Below are 7721 nucleotides of genomic sequence, written 5' to 3'. Positions count from 1 at the left end.
ACCATTTTGCCACATCAGCAAAATCTTAGAGCCAAGTTTCCTACTTTTTGCAACGGTCAGCATATCCTAGACTCTAAGATACTACACTGTATAAAAGACACCTATCCACAGAAGCAATCAATCAATCAGATTCCAAACTCTCCACCATGGCCAAGACCAAAGAGCTCTCCAAGGATGTCAGGGACAATTGTAGACCTACACAAGGCTGGAATGGGCTACAAGACCATCGCCAAGCAGCTTGGTGAGAAGGTGACAACAGTTGGTGCGATTATTTCTAAATGGAAGAAACAAAAAATAACTGTCAATCTCCCTCGGCCTGGGGCTCCATGCAAGATCTCACCTCGTGGAGTTGCAATGATCATGAGAACGGTGAGGAATCAGCCCAGAACTACATGGGAGGATCTTGTCAATGATCTCAAAGCAGCTGGGACCATAGTCACCAAGAAAACAATTGGTAATACACCACGCCGTGAAGGACTGAAATCCTGCAGCGCCCGCAAGGTGCCCCTGCTCAAGAAAGCACATATACAGGCCTGTCTAAAGTTTGCCAATGAACATCTGAATGATTCAGAGGAGAACTGGGTGAAAGTGTTGTGGTCAGATGAGACCAAAATTGAGCTCTTTGGGATCAACTCAACTCGCCATGTTTGGAGGAGGAGGAATGCTGCCTATGACCCCAAGAACACCATCCCCACCGTCAAACATGGAGGTGGAAACATTATGCTTTGGGGGTGTTTTTCTGCTAAGGGGACAGGACAACTTCACCGCATCAAAGGGACGATGGACGGGGCCATGTACCGTCAAATCTTGGGTGAGAACCCCCTTCCCTCAGCCAGGGCATTGAAAATGGGTCGTGGATGGGTATTCCAGCATGACAATGACCCAAAACACACGGCCAAGGCAACAAAGGAGGGGCACAAGAAGAAGCACATTAAGATCCTGGAGTGGCCTAGCCAGTCTCCAGACCTTAATCCCATAGAAAATCTGTGGAGGGAGCTGAAGGTTTGAGTTGCCAAACGTCAGCCTCGAAACCTTAATGACTTGGAGAAGATCTGCAAAGAGGAGTGGGACAAAATCCCTCCTGAGATGTGTGCAAACCTGGTGGCCAACTACAAGAAACGTCTGACCTCTGTGATTGCCAACAAGGGTTTTGCCACCAAGTACTAAGTCATGTTTTGCAGAGGGGTCAAATACTTATTTCCCTCATTAAAATGCAAATCAATTTATAACATTTTTGACATGGGTTTTTCTGGATTTTGTTGTTGTTATTCTGTCTCTCACTGTTCAAATAAACCTACCATTAAAATTATAGACTGATCATGTCTTTGTCAGTGGGCAAACGTACAAAATCAGCAGGGGATCAAATACTTTTTTCCCTCACTGTAGGCAAGCCAAGAAAAATCTACTCTTCTAATTACTTGGACCGTTCAAAGGCAGGCAAAGACTGGAAGTAGTTACCCGACATATCTATGACTAGCGAATTACATCGAGATTAACTTCTCTCACTAGCCAGCCAGATAACATAAGCTAACCGGCAAAAAAAGCTAGCGGTAAACAAACAGTGACGTAAGTATAATGCGACAGCTTTACTGTCAGTGTTAGCAGGTCGGGTAACAAATTAGAGTGTCAGAATAAGTATCATACAAATCATTTGTTGTTGTGACAGCCAAGCATGTTAATAAAGACACGTGAGGCTGCTGAAAACGTTTGAAACAACAAAAAAGTGTCAGTAGTTTGCTGAAGATGCCACCAAAATGTGGCTAATTACATGGGAGTAATGAGAGTACCCTACTGCTGTACCCTACTCGGTGGTGTGGTCACGTTAAGCCACACCTTGCCGTGTGTATCTATGAGCCTCAGCCCAAAATGTAATGGAAGATGTAGGTAGCAAACAGGGATTGTGCGATTATATTTTCATAAATGGCTGTATAGTATACAAAATAAATTGTGTGTGGCATTGTCAGTGTGCCTCCATGCTTTGCACAAGTCCTCATATTCTAAAATCAAATGATTTATATCTAACAGGTTGGGACTAACATAGTTGAGTACCTGCGCCAGGCGGAGGTGACCAGACCCTACCCATTTGTGTTGGCTCTTGGGGACTGCTCACAGGTGTTTACAGTCATTGTGTGTGCTGACGTGTCCGTGAATATCTATTGATCTGTCTTAATACCACTTAAGACAGTGTCACGTACTCATGCTTTGTTTTTCTCATATTGCAATCTGAGTGTGCACATCACATTCATCTCAGGCTTTAGTGTAATGTTTGGACTGTTTGGTTCATGAAATCATATTTTAAAAAAATTATAATCAAGCCTATTTTATGAAAAAACATAAACTTACACAATAGGGCTTTGTTTCAATGTGCTATTACATTTTTTTATATATTTTTGTACATTGTGGACAATTCTCTGACCTGCTGTGATATACCTTATTTACATACACTACCGGTCAAAAGTTTTAGAACACCTACTCATTCAAGGGTTTTTCTTTATTTTTACTATTTTCTACATTGTAGAATAATAGTGAAGACATCAAAACTATGAAATAACACATATGGAATCATGTAGTAACCAAAAAAGTGTTAAACAAATCAAAATATATTTTATACTTGAGATTCTTCAAATAGCCACCCTTTGCCTTGATGACAGCTTTGCACACTCTTGGCATTTCTGATTGTTTCAGTGCATGCATTCAACAAGCTTTGGACGAAGGACTACCACAGGGCCGCCATCTCCAAAGTTTACTCAAAAAGCCAATAGTTCTGAACTGGGTTTGATTTAGTTTTTGTTTCAATTATTTAAATTAGGTTAATTCTTTAAACTTCCGTTGGTTGAAATCTATTGCTCAGTTATGACTTGGCTCATGTAAATAATTCTGTAGTTGCCACTTTAAACATCATAAGTCAACATCCCCATAGTGTTCACATTTCTCTCATAAATGTTGTAGCTATATAATAATTTGAAATCAACAATTTATTTAGGAAATATCCAGTCTTTGCTATTTTCTTCATTACCATGCTGATGATTTAAAGTTATATTGGATTTATTTTTATCTGTTAAGAAATTGAATACAAGTTGTTTGGTATATTTACTACATTTAGTAAGTTTCGTTTTTTTCCTCTGAGAACTAAGTTAATTTAAAGTTATGTGATTAGGTGTATGTAGATACATTTCTATGTTAACAAACAGTAACCAAAAACCTGATCTCATTTAAATATTCAGACTGAGGTTGCAGCAAACAGTAGAATGTTTACCACATGTTTTTCAGACTTGTTTGCCAGAAGTTCACAAGTTGCTGCAAATTTACCACAACAGTTTGCCAAAACACTAATTTGCATGTGAAAATATGAGCTTGCCGCAAATTTGCGACAAATTGCCCAAAGGTTTGCCACAACTGTTTGCCAGAAGCCTGTTTTTTCGGTAAGGGTTTAATTTAACATCTTTATTTTAGTATTTATTCAATCATTTCACAGACACAAACAGACATTATGTAGTAGTAGAGTGCATGTTGTATGATTATTTAGTGTACATAAAATACATAAAAAGGTTATCTTTATAAAAGAGTACAGAGTTCATTTGGCTTCTTATTTACTGGTCTTAAGTTGGGGTTTGATTAATCCTCTTCCCACAGTGTATCCTAGATACTCTGTGTCCTCTAACCCCACGTAACACTTGGCAGGGTTTGCCGTGAGCCCTGCCTTCCTAAGGGCGTCTAGCACTGCCTGTACCCGGGGCAAGTGGGATTCCCAATCTGGGCTGTAGATCCCCACGTCATCTAAATAGGCTGCGGCGTAAGCTCTGTGCGATTTTAGGACCTGGTCCATTAGCTGTTGTAAGGTGGCTGGGGCCCCGTGTAAGCCAAATGGCATGACGGTGTATTGAAACAACCCATCAGGGGTTGCAAAGGCTGTCTTTTCTTTGGCTCTGGGGTTCAGGGGGATTTGCCAGTAACCTTTGGTTAGGTCCAGGGTCGTAATGTACCGAGCGTTACCAATTTTCTCCAATAGTTCATCCACTCATGGGGATGGGGTAGGCATCAAACTTGGAGATTTCATTTACTTTCCGAAAATCATTACAAAACCACCAGGACCCATCGGGCTTGGAGACCATCACAATTTGGCTAGACCACTCACTATGTGACCCTTCGATCATTCCAGCTGCCAACATTTTCTCCACCTCTGCTCTGATCGCGGCTCGGCGATTCTCAGGTACCCTATATGGCCTCATGCTCACTTTTCTCCCTGGTAGGGAACAATATCATGAGCCTTAACCTCAGTTCGTATTGGTATCCCTGAAAATACATCTGTTTTTCTGGATAAGGGTCTTTACTTCCTGTACATGTGCTAGGGACAGAGTAGGTGAAACATGCACTTCGGCTGCCTCCTGAGTGGGCGTGTGGTAAGTGACAATTAGTGTTTCTCTCTCTTTCTCCATGCTTTTAACAGGTTTATGTGATAGATCTGTTCCGGGGGCCGACGACCTGGCTGTCGGATCCGATAATTAACTTCTCCTATTTTCTCCACCACATGTGACAATCCTCTTCAAGGTTAGGAGAGTTTGTACACCAAAATCACCCCAGAGAGAGTTATTTCGAACAGGACAGTACCTGTATGTTTGTTTCTCCGTTCTGTTCTGCCCAGGCCGCAGGTATGGTCGAGGTTATCAGGGTTCGGTACACAAATTGGGTTCTCGGTAGGTCCAGGTCCAACAGCCAACAGGTAAGTCCAAACAGTCCAGGTCATACACGGTAAATCCAGCCGATATATATTGTCACTTTTCTCTTTCTCCGTGGTTCACAGATCCACAGCCCCTTGCTCTCTCTCCTCCTTCCTGGTGTGGCTTGACCCCTTATGCGTGGGTCGGCCCCACCTTGCGAGTTGTCCCCTTAGTTTTTGGCGGTCGGCCATTTTGTGATCTTTAGTTCTTGTCGGGGTGGCCATTTTACTGAGAGGGCAGAGCCCGTTTATTAGTTCTGCTCTCACATATCTGCCATTTATCACTCGGCCCCCTTCTTTGCCACAATATGATTATTGATAGTGACATGGTTGAGAAGGCAGTATGCCATTAAAAAGTGCTTATGTCACTGTGACGTGTTCCCAATATAAATACAGTGACATTGATTGAACTGTTCATAACGATGCTAGAGTAGGATGTTGTTTAGCCTAGAGGTAAAACCAGTTTGAGTTGTTACTTGGAACTAAAGCTTAGTGAAACTAGCCTGCATAAACATTGCAGTCTTTTTCAGAATATAACTTGTTTTAGTACATTTTGTGTATTTAAGAACTATAACAACACATGGAAACCTATGGAGGAGGTGTCCTTATTGTGAATGGTTTGTCTAGGCGAAGGTGCTCCAGATGGCCACCAGGGCTGTGAGAGGTAGTTGGACGGAGCCAGCACCGTTGCACAGGTTGGTGCTACAGCAGGTCTGTGAGATGGTGTAGCCGGCTCCCAGGATGCCAGAAGTGGATGTGGTGTTGTAGACATTTGTGGGCAGGCAGCCCTTGCGCTTGATGCTACTGATGTTGAACACTGGAAGAAGGAATAGAGGAGGAGCAATTGTAAATACAGTGGTTTTGTTTGAGTAGACAGCACTTTATTTTACCGCTACAGAAATTACTAGGTATTAGCAGAGAAATGATTTGGTGCAACGGTAATTACACAGTAAAAACCTAGGAATTACCTATTTTTATTGTAGATTTCTACTTGGATGAAACCACAGGGTCAGTACCTGCTTGTCCGCTGTAGCAGTTGTGCTCAGAGGTGCTACATGTTGTAGTTGAACCAATCAGACAAACACTGGTGATCCCCACAGAACATGTGTTGCAATTCAGGGACTCTGCTGTGAGATGGAATGCGATAAATATTGAGAGACAGAGCAAAATGTAGAGGAAAGAGAAGGGAAATAAGTAAGATTGCTGTCATCATGACACTATACAGTATGTACAAAAACCGGTCGAATCAATGTTTTCACGCCATTTCAACAAAATAATTAGGTGATGACGTTGAATCAATGTGGGAAACTGATTAGATATCTTTTTTTACCCTAAATCCAATGATATAAAATGTTTGATGAATTTCATGTTGAAATGGAGGTCAAAAAGAGCTTTACCTATTATTATCCCAGAATACATCAATTACTTCACTCTGTTCTATTCTGTTACTGTAGATTGAATGAATTCTATGTCAACACCAAAGCAATAACCATCAACAAAACATGCTGTGGTTGAACTGAAGGCCACACCCAGTTTTGATGTGTGGTCATAGACATCTGAGCACTTCGGACCACACCCTTGTTTGGGGTGCTATACACCACCACAGCAGTATGCGGCTTTATCATACATTTAAAAAAATCTGATTTACTGAAATGGCATGCCATTACATCATAGATATGACATTAATCATACAAAATTGTAATTCACTGTTATCAAGAGTACATCATTCTCTATTGGATTATGAATGAAGACTCCACCCTGACCAAATGTTATATCCTACAGAGTACAGTCTCTACATGTTTTCTGTATTAATCTCTCTGACCAATTAGTCAATCAACAATTCAAAAGCATTTCTACTGTCACGTTCGTTGAGTACAGGATTGGACCAAGGTGCAGCGTGGAATGCATACATGTTTATTCACGAAGTTAACACACGACAAAACAACAAAAGCAACGTAACGTGAAGCTCACAATGGCTACACACAAACAAGCCGAACAAGAGTCAAGATCCCACAACAATAGGTAGGCAAAATGGCTACCTAAGTATGATGCCCAATCAGAGACAACGGTCGACAGCTGCCTCTGATTAGGAACCACACCCGGCCAACATAGAAATACCAAACATAGAATTTCCACATAGAAATACACATACATAGATATTCACACCCTGACCAAACCAACTAGCAAACTCTATATCAGGACGTGACAGTACCCCCCCCCCAAAGGTGCAGACTCCGGCCGCAACACCTAACTTAACAGGGGGGGGTCCGGGTGGGCATCTAGCCTCGGTTGCGGCTCCGGCTCCGTGCGTGACGTCCTCTCCCTTACTGCCTCCCAGTTGCACCCCTGGTCCGGTCTGGACCTCGGCGCGATGCTTCCCCTCTCAGTCCTCCCACGATGCACCAAGCCCTGTCTGGACCCTGGTGTGGGAGGCCCCGACCCTGGAGAGGGGCTGACGTCTGGGCCTGGACCGGCAATCCCCCCGCGATGCACCAAGCCCTGTCTGGACCCTGGTGTGGGAGGCCCCGACCCTGGAGAGGGATTGACGTCTGGTTCTGGAGTGGAGCCGCTGACCGGAACTGAACCCCGGTGGAGCGGACTGCTCTGGCACTGGAGTGGAGCAGCTGACCGGAGCTAGACCAGGCACCGGTGGAGCGGACTGCTCTGGCACCAGCCGTACCGGGCTGAGGACACGCACCACTAGTCTGGTGCGGGGAGCAGGTACGGGGCGTACCGGGCTGGCGACACGCACCACTGGTTTGGTGCGGGGAGCAGGTACGGGGCGTACCGAGCTGGAGAGGCGCACTGGTGACACAGTACGTAGAACCAGAGCAGGATATACTGGACCGTGGAGGCGTACTGGATGTCTGGAGTGTAAAGCTGGCACAACCCGTCCTGGCTGGATGCCCACTTTCTGGCACAGGACGCACTGGGCTGTGAAGGCGCACTGGCGACACAGTGCGTATCTCCGCATAACTTGGTTCCTCAATGACCACACGATCCT

This window comes from Coregonus clupeaformis, chromosome 17 (assembly GCF_020615455.1).
Source record: "Coregonus clupeaformis isolate EN_2021a chromosome 17, ASM2061545v1, whole genome shotgun sequence".
NCBI classification, from domain to species: domain Eukaryota; kingdom Metazoa; phylum Chordata; class Actinopteri; order Salmoniformes; family Salmonidae; genus Coregonus; species Coregonus clupeaformis.
The sequence above is the reverse complement of the archived record's forward strand: the minus strand, read 5'-3'. Positions refer to the sequence as shown.